Raw genomic sequence first — 14246 nt, 5'->3', positions numbered from 1 at the left:
TGCAATAGGCTGTTATAGTTCAGAGTTTATTTGGTGGCGAGTTTAATAGCCTGATGGCTGTGGGGAAGAAGCTGTTCATGAACCAGGATGTAGCAGATTTCAGGCTCTTGTACCTTGTACCTGATGGCAGAGGAGAGATGAGTGTGTGGCCAAGATGGTGTGGGTCCTTGATGATGCTGGCAGCCTTTTTGAGGCACGACTGCGATAGATCCCTTTGATGGTGGGGAGGTCAGAGCCGATGATGGACTGGGCAGTAGTAACAACTTTCTGCATTCTTTTCTGCATGGACGCTCAAGTTGCCGAACCAAGCCACAATGCACCCAGTGAGCATGCTCTCTTCTGTGCACCTGTAGAAGTTTGAGAGAGTCCTCTTTGACATACCGACACTCTGTAATCTTCTCAGGAAATAGAGGCACTGATGTGCTTTCTTTATAATTGCATCAGTGTGCTGGGAACAGGAAAGATCTTCGGAAACATGCACGCCCAGGAATTTGAAGTTCTTGACCCTTTCCACCAATCCCGTTGATATAAACAGGATTGTGGGTCCCTATCCTACCCCTTCCAAAGTCCACAATCAGTCCCTTGGTTTTGCTGGTGTTGAGAGCCAGGTTATTGTGCTGGCACCATTTGGTTAATCGGTAGATATCATTTCTTTCCTCAGTCATCATCTTGCCCACACCGACCATTCAATGTCCCATCTACACTAGTCCCACCTGCCTGTGTTTGGCCCATATCCCTCTAAACCTGTCATTACAATGTACTTGTCTAAATGTTTCTTAAACATCTGCCTATGTATCTGCCTCACTCACCTCATTCAGCAGCTTGTTCCATACACCCACTTATCTGACAATGTGACCAAGTAGGACCTCCATGTAATCTCAAATTGATATTTGTGTCCTCACTTGTAAGGAAAAAAGGCACATTTGAATAGCACTCATTTCAAACTCAGGATATCGAAAACATTTTACACTAATTAAATATGACAGATGATAATGAGGACACTGTATAGGTGTATAGCAAGCTCTCACAATGGTGGCACAGTGGTGGAGCAGTTGAGTTACTGCCTTACAACGCCAGAGATGAGGATTGCATTTCTGACTATGGATACTGTCTGTAGGGAGTTTGTACATGTGACCACGTGAGCTATCTCCGGGTGCTCCAGTTTCTTCCCGCATTCCAAAGACGTGATTTTATACCACTTGCATAGGTTGGTCCTCTGGAGATATGGGACCTTACAACAGGTCCATCTGGGATTACAGCTGGAAAGATACTGTCTCTGAATATGGAAGCATGTGTTTTCACACATTTTTCTGCAATTTCTTGAGGTCTTGGGTGGAGGGGACTTTCAGACTTAATCTTAGTCTGTGCCACTACCAATGGTGGGCTTGTTCTGTCACTGGGCCAGGGCATACCCTACCCTTAGCAATCCTCTCGGTTACCCCTTCCAAAAACTTGTTCATAAGTTATAGGAGCAGAATTAGGCTATTCGGGTCATCAAGTCTATTCTGCTATTCAATCGTGGCTGATCTATCTTTTCCTCCAACCCCATTCTTCTATCTTCTCCCCATAACCCCTTATACCCATACTAATCCAGAGTATGCTCATCTCCACCTTAATACTATCCATTGACTTGGCCTCCACAGCCTTCTAAGGCAATTGTAATGCTAATTTCAGTTTCACAGTCACGATTATATTGTAAAATGTTCCCAGTTAATTAATTAAAATTCAATATATCTATTTTGGCAGGATTTGAATTAATATCTTCATTTAGGACTCACTGTTTAGTTTAGTGTCACATGTACCAGGGAACAGCTAAAAGCTTTTTTGTTGCATGCTATCCAGCCAGTGGAAAGCCTAAACTTCATTACAAGCAAGCCATTCACAGCCTACAGATATAGGATAAAAGGAACAATGTTTAATGCAAGATAAAGTCCAATTAAAGGTGATCCGAGGGTCTCTAATGAGGTTGATGGTAGTTCAGGACTACTCTCTAGTTGGTGATAGGGTCAGGGTGATTACAAACTTAGTCGTTAACTCAACACCAGAAATGACACAATCAGGTAAAGATGTATGCAGAACAGTGGCATGTTAGCTAGTGAAGAGGAATAAATCTCTGGTTAATAATTACAGTTGCACACTTCTACCGAAACAAATTTCAGCAGTAATTGTAATGCACTGTGTACTGTTTGCACTGTAGAATTGCTACCTTTCTTGATTGAGTGAGCACATATTCTTGTTTGAGCTTTGCCACATTCCCAGGAGGAATAAACTAACTCACTCAGCACGAGGTGTGATTACTGAACATAAATACACACCTGCTTAGAGACACACAATATGCACCATTTTAATGATCGGAAGACTAAGCTGATGAGAAGACACCTCTCCTCACTGTGGAAGGACTGATTAAAGTCTGATTGCTGCTGTGCAAAATCACGACAAATCAATAAGGCCCGACTGTCATCTTGTGATACTAACTTCATAAGAGCAAGCACAAAAATTAGCATCTCTCTTGATTACAGCCGAGTGAAGTAGGCACCATGCTGCAGATTAGATTTTCCATACCAGTGGATTCTATTGACAAGCAAAACACTGCAATTTACAACAGTTTACTTCCAATTGCAACAGCTCACATAATGAAGCAGTCCACTCCATGTGCAATAAGATCGAGGCAACATTTGTTTGATCCAAAGAATGTTAAACAACATTTGCATCGCACGGTGACCACCTCCCACAGCAGAGAGCCCAGCAACTTCTCGTTAATAATCAAAGCTGTTGCCATTTCTCAATCCACTGTTCACATGATGGGCCAGAAAATTGTCATATACAAAATGTGGCACTAAGAACAGGATAGAGGCCCAGTCTTGAGCCATGAGAGACTCATCTCAATGGTACTTTGTCACATGTATCAAGGTGCAGTGAAATTCATTTTGTATGCAGTTCAGTACAAATATCACTATACATAAGCACTTGGATACATAATAACATACATAAGCATCTCAAATACAGTTCAAGTATATATGTAGTAGTAGTGCACTGAGTCGGTATATAAAGTTGCCAGATTTGGTGCAATTTTCAAGTCCCCGTTGTCACAAGTGTGCAGTTCTTAACCTGACCATGAAGGCCCATTGTCTTGGCGGCATTGTAAGGTTGGCTTGGCCAAGCACAGCCATTGGCATCCTACACAGCTGCTCCACCACTCCATGCTGCTGTAGGACACATCCCGGCTATGCGCTTGGCCTCTGCAGCGTCTCCAGGTGCTCGAACGTCCTTACAAAAACCCCAACAATGCGCAGAACAGTTCTCCCCACTTGCCTCTTTGAATGCAGCTAAGACAACATTCAAGCTGGACATCAGTCAGAGCAACAAAACCAGATAGGCGTCTCATCTGTCATTAACTCTCTCCACCACCAGTACATTAGGTATAGTCTACAAGTAGGACTGCAACAATTTGCCGAGCTTCTTTGACACAGTCTATCAAAGCCAAAACATTCATCTCCAATCAGGCCACAATCTCTACCTCCAAATTGCTGATGAGTCCATTGGCAAATTCCCCTTTTTACCAATCTCACTTTGAAAACTCCCTCCTGATTTAATCAAAATCTGGAACTCCATTTTGAACAGATCTTTGAGAGTACCTTCACCACACAGAACGCATTGGTACAAGTCTGAAGAAGGGTCCTGAAGCCAAGTGTCAGTTGTCCATGTTCTCTAGAGATGCTGCATGACCCACTGAGTTACTCCAGTACTTTGTGTTTTGTTCTTCATTGGTATAAAGTGGCAGCTGTCAGGAGCTCTGACAGAAAAACAATGGATAATCACATTGTCACAGATAGCCACATCTCATGGGAGAATAAGGAACACATGGATTGTGGACCACCGTTCCAGCAGAATACCGTATCAGGGCCATTAACTAGAAACGCTTCAGGCCAGAGTCAGAGCATTTCTCAGACACAGTTCCCTGGGGGTCACATGTCAAGATGCACAACATTTGGCTGGAAGACAATTGGAGACAAATGTCTGAAAAACTAGACGTGGAAGGCTTGAGTCTCAGGGCAATGTAACAGTGCCAGGCAGTCTGTTTTCCAGCATGGTTCCCTTGAGATGAGAGCATTGTGGACATTCTTGACAAATTACGCTTCCACATCATGATCACAAGACATTTAGATGTTCATTAAGGGTTAGAATGTTCTGCTGATAACACTGTGGGACACTTACAGTAGTGTGGGCAGCAGCTCAGAACCTCTTCACAAATAGCCTCTTCTGCTGCTTTTGTTTGCCAGCATGACTTTAATACATTGGGGAGCACAATGGTATAGGGCACCTCTGACCTGGGCAATGCTAACTGATCATCCTCAACTCTCGTAATGTTGACTGGAAGAAGCTTGCAACCAAAAAGGAGGTTGATTGCTGTCAGCAATATTTCAGCTGCCAAGCAGTGTTGTTTATACTTGCTTACTGCCCCAAACAGATATTGGCAATTTTACATTATGAAAAATAAGCTTAAAATTGGAAATTAAAATCTCACCAAGCTGCACAAAAGGACAACAATTTGAGTATGTGGCTTCGAAGCACATTGTGTTTGAAATATATATTTAGGTTTGTGACCAAAAAATGAAAAATTCAAAGCACTCTGGGCTATTGCGTCAGTCCACTGCATATTGCTGGTTTTTATAACAACGTCTGTCAATGATATCTTATGACAGGAAGCCTGAACTCCTGTACAAAATGTTAATAAAACTGATTTCTGCAAGCTGAAATGTGGGTCTTAAGGAAACAATAACTGAAGGGATAAATATAACGTTATTGGGAGAAACCAGGTGACAAGTAATTGAAATCAGCCAGGTGATCCATCCTCAGATTTGATGCTCCACTCTTGAATTTTAATAAAAAAGAGCTGCAGCTGCTGGTTTATACAAAACAAAGGCACAAAATGCTGGAGTAAAACTCAGCGGGTCAGGCAACATCTCTGGAGAAAATAGATCGGTTTGAAGAAGGGTCCCAACCCAAAACATCACCGATCTATTTTCTCTGGAGATGCTGCCTAACCTCCTGAGTTACTCTAGGACTTTGTCTATCTCTTGAAATTTAACCCGACTTCTATGCTGTTGACAAGAACACCTGTTTGAAGCCATTGCTGTCTTTGGATCCATACATATATTGGTCCAATATTCCAAGCATTGGTCCAAGCTTTCCTGCTTTATGAGGATAGCAAGAATACGATCTAAAACTGGAAGAGGACCAACCCAACAGGATGGGCGATTAGGAGGAGGAAATTAAAACTTGGTTGATGAAAAAAGTTTGGCGAAGGTACTTAAAGATGTTATGAGGTCGTTTGGTTTAGATGATGGCTGTAAAAGGTTATTTTGCCAATAGCGATGGTAAGGAGCAGGCCCTGTGCAGACATGGAGACTGACAACATGGAAAGTCTGAAGAAGGGTCTCATCCTGGAAAATTGCCTGTCCCTTCCTCCTCCGATGCTGCCTGACCCGATGAGTTTTATGTTTTGCCAAGATTCTGGTACCTGCAGTTTCTTCTGTCAACATAGAAAGAGACTGATTGGCCCATCAATTGAACCCAGGTATCTGGTGCAGTAAGGCAGCTACTCTACTGCTACGCCACTGTGCTGCCCTGTTTTGCTTCAGTTTAAGGCAGGTGCCTTCTCATTTGTGGCCTATAATAGTTCAAAGGGTATTGCAGTCATGTAATGGAAAAGTCAGGCTTTTGACTGAAATTGATGGTATTCAATTCACTCTTTGAATATTTGATTGAATTTTAACACAATTAGTGTTGAAGGCCATTTGATGCCATAGTGGAAGCCCAATGGTCTCCGAGCAATTGTCCATCATGGTCCCAGAAGATCGTAATTGAAACTCCAGATACAGTATGTGCTGCTGACGTACAACGTTATGGATTAAAAAATCTATTGCAGAGCACCGAAAATCATTCCACTATATGATGCGACTTCTGAGTTTGACTTCGTTGCATATGCAATTCTCTAACAAAATTAAAACTGTGATCTAAACTGTAAATCTGATCATCTGACACCTCTTTCAGTAACTGACGGCACAGATTTGTCTCGGCTTAATATTACACTTGATGCTGCCAGTATTCATAACATGGCACAGATAACAAGGTACGATAAAAAGCACGAACGCTGATGTGTAGCTTCAGAAATATTGTTTGTATATCTTTTGGTTTGCTGCAGTTTGGTATTAGAATTAGGGGGACAAACAGCAATTGGAAAAATAAAATACATATTCAGTATCTTTGCCTTTGAGCTCGTAGCTTGATGTGCTTTGCCTTTAAGATATGTTACGTGTGGCCTCTGAAATGTAAATTTACTTCTTAGATTTCTAGACAGTAGAATAACACTGACGTTAATAATGTGTGCACTAATAGTGAATGTTATTGCAATTACGTTGGCATTGCATTCAACTGTAAACAAAATATCCTAACGTACTCTGTATTCATAATTTAATAACTGCTGGAGCATTGTTTTTGTTGCCTTGCAAGCTTTTTGTTTAGGACCTGTTAAATTCAGATCCAGTCAAAGATACTTCACACTGTAACAATTCACCAGTTGCTGCATTTTGAGATCGTATCAACTCCAGCTATATTAAAAATCAGAGATTCATACATGCTGCCAACATTTGTCATTAAAGTTTCCTATGGGTATATTCATAATGTGGATTACCATCATAAATTCCCTCCACTGTAGTTAAACTATATTGCAGATGGGGCATTAAAAAGTGAGGTCAGCTACTCAGGAAGATATTTCTTGACATTCATTTCTTGAACAACAATTAAACAAAGTTGGTAACTGGGACAAAAAAATAAATCAGCACATCATAAATCTTTATAGTTTATACTGAATTGCATACTAATATGTGAATAGTTGATCAGTCCATCTTTGCATTTCATCTGAAGGTAAAGTACATGTTCTTCAGATCTCAGGGAATATGGAAGTTCGAAGCATATGCTGAGTAGACATTGTAAAACTATGTTCAGTCAGGTGTGAATTTTCTTCAACACAAAATTGATCGCAAAGGCTTCAATTAAGTGATCACCGAGAAAGTTAGACAAACAATATTGGGTTATCATGACTAATTCTGCTTCCTATGCTTGTTGGAAGTTAATTTGGGGTCATAACATCCCAATAATAGTGTATTTTCTTTGGAAGCCTTCAGCAGTTCAAAACTACATTACCAATACTCTTTACCAAGCTGTCACAGAAAAGTCCTTGCATGAGAATGTGCCAAAGTTCAGATAATAATTGACGACCCAGAATTTACTCTGACTCGTGAATACGGATTGAGGCAAGTTGAAACATGTATTGTTTTAATCTCCTTCCTTGCTGGCAGAAGACCAAACTTGTCACCCAATTCAACAAAATACAATTCACAACCTGGCAAGAATGAAATTTTGCACTGTGATTACTTGTGGTCTGAACATAACAATTTCTCCATTTCATCCAACAAATCGTACAGCACACTTTTTAAAGTTCCTCAGCAGAAACAGGACGATGGGCATTGGATTATTTTCATTTGTTGGATCCACACAATGTGGAGACCCCATTTTCTACTTGCAGTCTCCAATCAAGTGGCACTCACTGGCTCGCAATTTGTACATGTGTATGAAGGAACTTGCAGATGCTGGCTTATACTGAGAAGATAGACACCAAATGCTTGAGTAACTCAGCGGGAAATAATTTTCTCCAGGGATGCTGCATGGCCCGTTGAGCTACTCCAGTCTTTTGTGTCTATCTTCAGCAATTTGTATGTGTTGTTTCATCTCCATCACCATTGAAACACTGGAGCTAAAATTTGACAGTATGCATTCATACTGTATTGCTAGTTTCCTTGTAGTTGCCTTTGTATTGACTTTTTCCCCCCAAACAGCAGTGTCCTTATAGCATTGTCAAGAAGCCCCAAGTTCACATGCTCAGAGAAAATTCTTTAGTTTTGCTAGAAACACTGAGATGCAGTGAATACATTAAATGTTTATTTCCTCTGGTTAAACTTGAATCATTCTGCAGAGATGCAGGCTCAGAAACATGAACTACCTACATCTAGGATTTTCCTTTCGGGAAGGTAAAGGTGTCATAATGTTTAAAGATTAGCTCTCCTCCAGAGCTTTGGGGGTTCACTGGACATGTTATTAGATGTTGGGGAGGCCACATTTAGAATATTGTGTTCAGTTCAGGGCACCATGTTAAAGGAAAGATGTTGTCTACTTGGAAAGGTAAATCAAAGATTTACGAGGATGTTGCCATGACTGGATGGTCTGAGCTATAGGGAGAAGTTGAGTAGAGCACAGGAGGATGAGCAGTAATCTTACAGAGGTGTATCAAGAACGAAAGGATTTAGGACAGAGGACATGGGTTTAAGGTGAAAGGGAAAAGATTTAATAGGAATCGGAGTGGTGACTTTTTCACACACAGGGTGGTGGGTGTATGAAATGAACCGCCAGGGAGGTAGTTGAGACAGAGACTATCGCAACGTTTAAGAAACAATTAGACCAGTACATGGATAGGACAGGTTTAGGGGATATGGGCCAAACACAGGCAGGTGGGACTAGTGTAGAAGGGACATGTTAGGCGGTGTGGGCAAGTTGGGCTGAAGGGCCTGTTTCCACACTGTATGACTGTACAATTACCTTGGTGCCTGCCTGATACGGCTTTATTTATTGTAAGAGGGAAGTGGTTGGCAAGATGTATTGGCTCAGTAAGCTTGCAAGAAGTAAGAAAATTTCCAAGTTCCTTTGGAACTTAATTCAATTAAGAATTTCCATGTTCTGTTTGGGACATATGACAATGAAAAACATTCTTGACTTGGTTATGGTATAGCAATAGGAGTGATCTAATTTTTCATCAATAATCATGTTGGAGTTATGCCTCATTTTGCTCTCATTTTGGTATGTACCATATCTTATTGCCTCAGAAAATTAACATCTCATATTGACTCCAGCTCGACAATGTTTGAAACTCTCCAATCTTTTAAGAAATGTTGATCAGTGAACTCCGGCAATGACACCGGCTGAGCCTATTCATAGAGGTCCGATATTATTATTTTTTTTAAACAACTGCTTTTGAGACAACTGTGACTCAGTTGATGTTTGCTGTTGAAGTGAATGAGTACTGTAGTGTCGATGGTGCACTCTTTTGGATGATTCGTTAAACTGATGCCTCAACTGCTCTCTAAGTTAAAACATTAACTGTTGCACTGTTTTGTGTAAAATCAGGAAGTTAGAAAATCAGGGCTACTGCCTTGGCCAACTCTTGTCATTCGATCACAAAAAGAATAATCTGGCCATTATCGTTCTTCTGTATGTGGGAGGTTCTGTATGCATATTTGCTGCCTCCAACAGTAAGTACAATTCAAAAAGTACGTCGTTAGCTGTAAAGAACTTTGGTACTCCATGAATTATGAAAAGTGCTTTATAAATGCGTCTTTCTTTTTCGCTTGAATGAAACAATCTAATTGCTATGGTGATAACTAAATAGTTTTTTTCCAGGCCCTAAAGAATATTACTGACAATGAATAATAAAGGAATGTCAGAAAAGAGCAATTGCAATGAAGTGCTTATTCTTCTGACAAGAACTATTAGCATTCATTTAACAATGTACAAGTATTATCAATATTAAAGCAAGTTACATTTGTGAGACCCTGCTCAAAAGATTCTTACTTCGGAACATGTTCCTGTACAATAACATTAGAGGTTTTGGCATTGAAAAAGGCTTTTAATATTCCAAAATTAGATTTCAGGGTAAAAGTAATTTCTACGAGTAATGGAATGGAAGGACTGAATTTAACTAGGCTTGGAGTTCATGGCATTTCTGATGGGCAATCAAAAGTTGCAATCTGCTACACATTATTCAAGGTTTGGCCAGGCTGGAAATTTAGCTCATGTTCAATATTTGGTACTTTGAGTAATACATCGAAATGTCTTTCACTGCATCAGATTTATTTCTAAACAATAACCAATCTTTACTTTTGGCAACTTCAGAGATACAGCACGAAAACAGGCCCTTCGGTCCACCAAGTACACGCCAACAAGTGATCACCCATACACTAGTTCTATCCTACACACTGGGGATGATTTACCTAGCCAATTAACCTACAAAGTTGTCGTCTTTGGAATGTGGGAGGAAACCGGAGCACCTGGAGAAAACCCACGCCTTCACAAGGAGAAGGTACAACCTCTGTGCGAACAACACGTGCAGTCAGGATTGAATCTGGGTCTCTGGCACTGTAAAGCAGCAGCAATACTGCCGCACCACTGTGCCGCCCCTATCTGCAATATGAATTTGAAAGGTGTTATTTTAAAATATACATTCAACATTTATTCGTTAAATACACCTGTTGCCCATGGAACAGATTTTTTATCTGGCCCAGAAATTAATGCAAACTGCAGACTTCTCTGGCTGATTAAGTCAGTGCTATCTCAAGTTTCATAATAAAAGCAACACGCTCGATCAAGTTATTATTCCAGTAATGTGAACTACAGGACCTTAGAACCATTACCAGAATAACTACAAAACTTGGCAAATGCAGACCAGTGTATTTTTACTTCCAGGTTATCCCCGGGTAACAAACAGGTTCAATTTTTACAGGCAACAACGTGATTTTGGCCATGTTGGAAAATACAACAATGCAATAAATGGCATTAAAAGTATATATGACTGGTAAAGAAGAATAATTACTAGGGATCTGGGTTCACTGGTTGACCCACACGCCCAAAGCAGGCCTGCAACAGCCTGGGGCTTGCCTGGAACAGGCACTGTTCACAATACCTAGAGCGTGGAATGGACTCTGGAAATGGCGTTAAAATACTGTGCCTCTTGCATGCGGGATCAGTGCACTATTTCTGTACACTGCCCTACAACCCCCTTCCCCTACAACCCCCTTCCCCTACACACCCCCCCCCACACATCCCCCTCCCCCACACCCCCACCCCACCCTCCCCAACGGGTCCCAATTAGTCTAGCATACTGTAAATGCAGCCCATTCATTTTCATTTCTGTAATGTGCTCTGATTCACTTGTGTGTACAGAAGATGTATCTTCTGCTTCAGATTCAGGTTCCTTCAGGACATATGATAAGACATAATGGGAGCCTGGCCCCATGTTCAGATCAATGTTCTGCATCCTGCTAGTCAAACTAAACGGGGTAAAGAGAAATAATTAAATCAACCTCCCAACCAGTCCAAGCCATAATTAAATGTTTCTAAATATGTCCAAATATCCAGTGCGTTCAGGGAAATCACATTTTGAAGTCCTGATGACAGGTGATTGTTGATGACCTGGAAGTGACTGCTAAAGTGACTGAACAGTGGCAAAAGCATATTTCTGAAGATAAAAACAGAAACCAATGGGTCCAATTTCAAGGCATACATGTTCATTGCATAAAATATTGCCCCAAATTCAAGCAAAAAATGAGTACATCAATACTCATTCCCACATTGAACACACTTTCAAGGTCAGTTTGTTACTTGAAAGTGTGTTCAATTGCTGGTAGATTTAGAAAATTTCACGCAGGGCTGATTTTGATGTTGGTACTGTACCTGTCGAATATGCTTCTTATTTAGTTATCTGCCAATCTAAAGTGACAACTGTAATGCAGGTTAATGTCTGTCTCATGCTGTCATTTACAATCAGATTAAGGTACAGATTTCCCTAATTCTAAAAATGGAAATGATGATGCTGGAGCTAATGATGTAAGCGATACAGGAACAGACAACATTACAAACTGAAAATCATTGGCTTTATATAATTGCCAGAAGATTTATTTTTGAAATGCAGTCAGTGTGAAAACTGAAGGCAGTAAACTGTATGGATTCATATAATGTAGTTAATTGAATACTGTCTTTCAGAATGTGTAGGAAGGAACTGCAGATGCTGGTTTAAACCGTAGACACAAATTCTGGAGTAACTCAGTGAGACAGGCAGCATCTCCGGAAAGAAGGAATGGGTGACTTTCCGGGTCGAGACCCATCTTCAATCTGAAGAAGGGTCTCGACCCGAAAAGTCACCCGTTCCTTCTCTCCATCCCCTCGAGTTACTCCAGCATTTTGTGACTGACTTTCAGAATTACAACTAGCCTGTATAAAGGTCTCTATTTTCAATTACTTGCTTTTAATATTTACTGTGATTCACATTAATGAAAACATAAGTTCAAAATATGGAGTCATTTTTATTCACCTGAATTGAAGAAGTCTTTACATTTTTTTAATACCTTGCACCTCAACTGGCATTATATATATATATGATCCTGAAGCAGACTTCACGAGGCAAAGAGTTGTTGTGACCTATTGTTCACCTCCCTCTAGTGGTTGAATGACAACCCAAAGCAAAATGGCTTTGAACATTGTGAAAGAGGTGTTGAACTGAGAGTGTTGTTTGGTCAATCTTCGAAGCTATTAGGATGGGATACACATCAAGCAGGCTGACCTCTACAGTGTCTACTTCTATCTCCTTCACAAAATCCACAAACAGGACTACCCTGGCTGCCCCTGCCCAACAGAACTCATCTCCAAATACCTTGATTCCATCTTATCTCTTGTCTAGTACATTCCGATCGACATACAAGACACCTCGGATGTCTTTTAACCTTTCAATTTCTGTGCCCTCATTGCCTCATCTTTACCCTGGACATTCAGTCCCTTTAAACCTCCATCTCCCTGCAAGGTCAAGGCCCACCGATTCTTCCTTGAACCGAAACCCCATTAGCTTCCCTCTAATCACATTCTCCTCCACCTGGTGGAACATGCCCTCATCCTCAACAGCTTCTCCTTTGTCTCCTCTCACTTTCTTCAAGTTAAAAGTGTAGCCATGAACAGTCACATGGACCCAAGCAATATCTCCCTTTTGTGGTTATATTGAATAGTCCTTGCTCCAAAGAGACACTGGCATCATCATCCAACTCTTTCTCCACTACATCGACAACTGCATCTGTGACACCTCTCTCCCCTTTCTTGATCTCGATCTGTCTTCTTCACAGGGGACAGTCTATCGACTGACATCCACTACAAACCCACCGACTCCCAAAGTTATCTGTCCTATACCTCTTCTCACCCCGTCTCTTGCAAAGGTGCTTGCCCCATCTTTCAATTTCCCTCCGTCTGCTGTTTTCCATTCTAGGACATCCAAGTAATGTGGTTTTCCTCTGTTGTCATAGATGGATCCCTCTTCTGCACCTCCTGTGCCCTGTGGCTCTGCTCTTGCTCTCCCTCCAGATGGCACAAGGGAAAACTTCTCTTCCATTCCACCCCACCAGCCTCTGCATTCAACAATGCAGCCAACTAGGACTTTATTCCTTGGAGCATCGGAGGGGCGAGTATTTCCACATGTAATTAAGCAAGAAACAATATATTCATTCTGTTTTCATCTTCAGATGCCACTTGATCTGAATATTTCCAGGATTTTCTATTTTAATTAAGCAGTATTTTCTTTTGACCAGTTACTTCATGGAAGCTGCTTTGAAAGGAATTCATATGAAGTACGTGCATACTTCTACGAATGGAAATAGTGCTCATTTGCGATAAATATCTATATTTTTACAACCTAACTACCATGTCTTCAATATTTCCATGAATTCTAAAACTCTCAACTATTGCCTTAGTTCTGATGATTAGACGTTAAGCGAAGTTTTGACCTAAAAATATTGTCAATCAAAAAATTATTTATAGACTCCAATCAGCAAAGACATTTTGAAGTAAGTTATTTGACGCAGGCAATGAACATTAGAAATGATTAACACCTAGGGCACCAAACAATGAGAGATGATGGAAGTCTTTGGGTGGGCAAAAGGTCCTGTTTCCACACTATATCTCTAAACAAAACAAAACCTCCACCACTATCCAACCAACTCCCAAAATTGACATCTTTACCAGAAGGTGAAAGGCCAAATCATAGCAACACGTTTTCCATGAGCAAAAAAGCAGTGAGGCAATGCCAAAGTAGGTGAATAACCTATGAAATTCCCATTGCTTATTGTAATCCAGAATATCCTCATCATGGACAGGCCTTACATTATTAGCAGTCCAATCACTCGACTCAATACTTATCAGTGTAATTGTAATATGTACAGGAGGCATTACAGCCGCTCAGCAAGATCCCAGGCTGCGGTCGCCGCGCCAGCTGGAGCTCTGCAGAAACGGAGCGCTCCCCTCCGGCAAGCCCCGGCGAGGGCTCGCCCGCTTCACGCCGAGAGTCTGCACTGCGCCCGCGGCTGAAGCCCAAGGCGCGT

At 41.1% G+C, this 14246-nt stretch overlaps 1 long non-coding RNA gene across 1 annotated transcript; it reads right to left on the bottom strand.

Annotated features, from left to right (window-relative positions):
- Window positions 1-1511: 1511 nt before the first annotated feature.
- Window positions 1512-9541, bottom strand: LOC116977322. The gene is made up of 3 exons (XR_004413178.1): window positions 9531-9541; window positions 9033-9035; window positions 1512-1635 (listed from the first exon to the last, which is right to left on the bottom strand). It is a non-coding gene; the product is annotated as an uncharacterized LOC116977322 (long non-coding RNA).
- Window positions 9542-14246: the final 4705 nt, after the last annotated feature.

The sequence above is a fragment of the Amblyraja radiata genome, chromosome 9, assembly GCF_010909765.2.
Source record: "Amblyraja radiata isolate CabotCenter1 chromosome 9, sAmbRad1.1.pri, whole genome shotgun sequence".
Classification (NCBI taxonomy): domain Eukaryota; kingdom Metazoa; phylum Chordata; class Chondrichthyes; order Rajiformes; family Rajidae; genus Amblyraja; species Amblyraja radiata.
The sequence above is the reverse complement of the archived record's forward strand: the minus strand, read 5'-3'. Positions and strand labels throughout refer to the sequence as shown.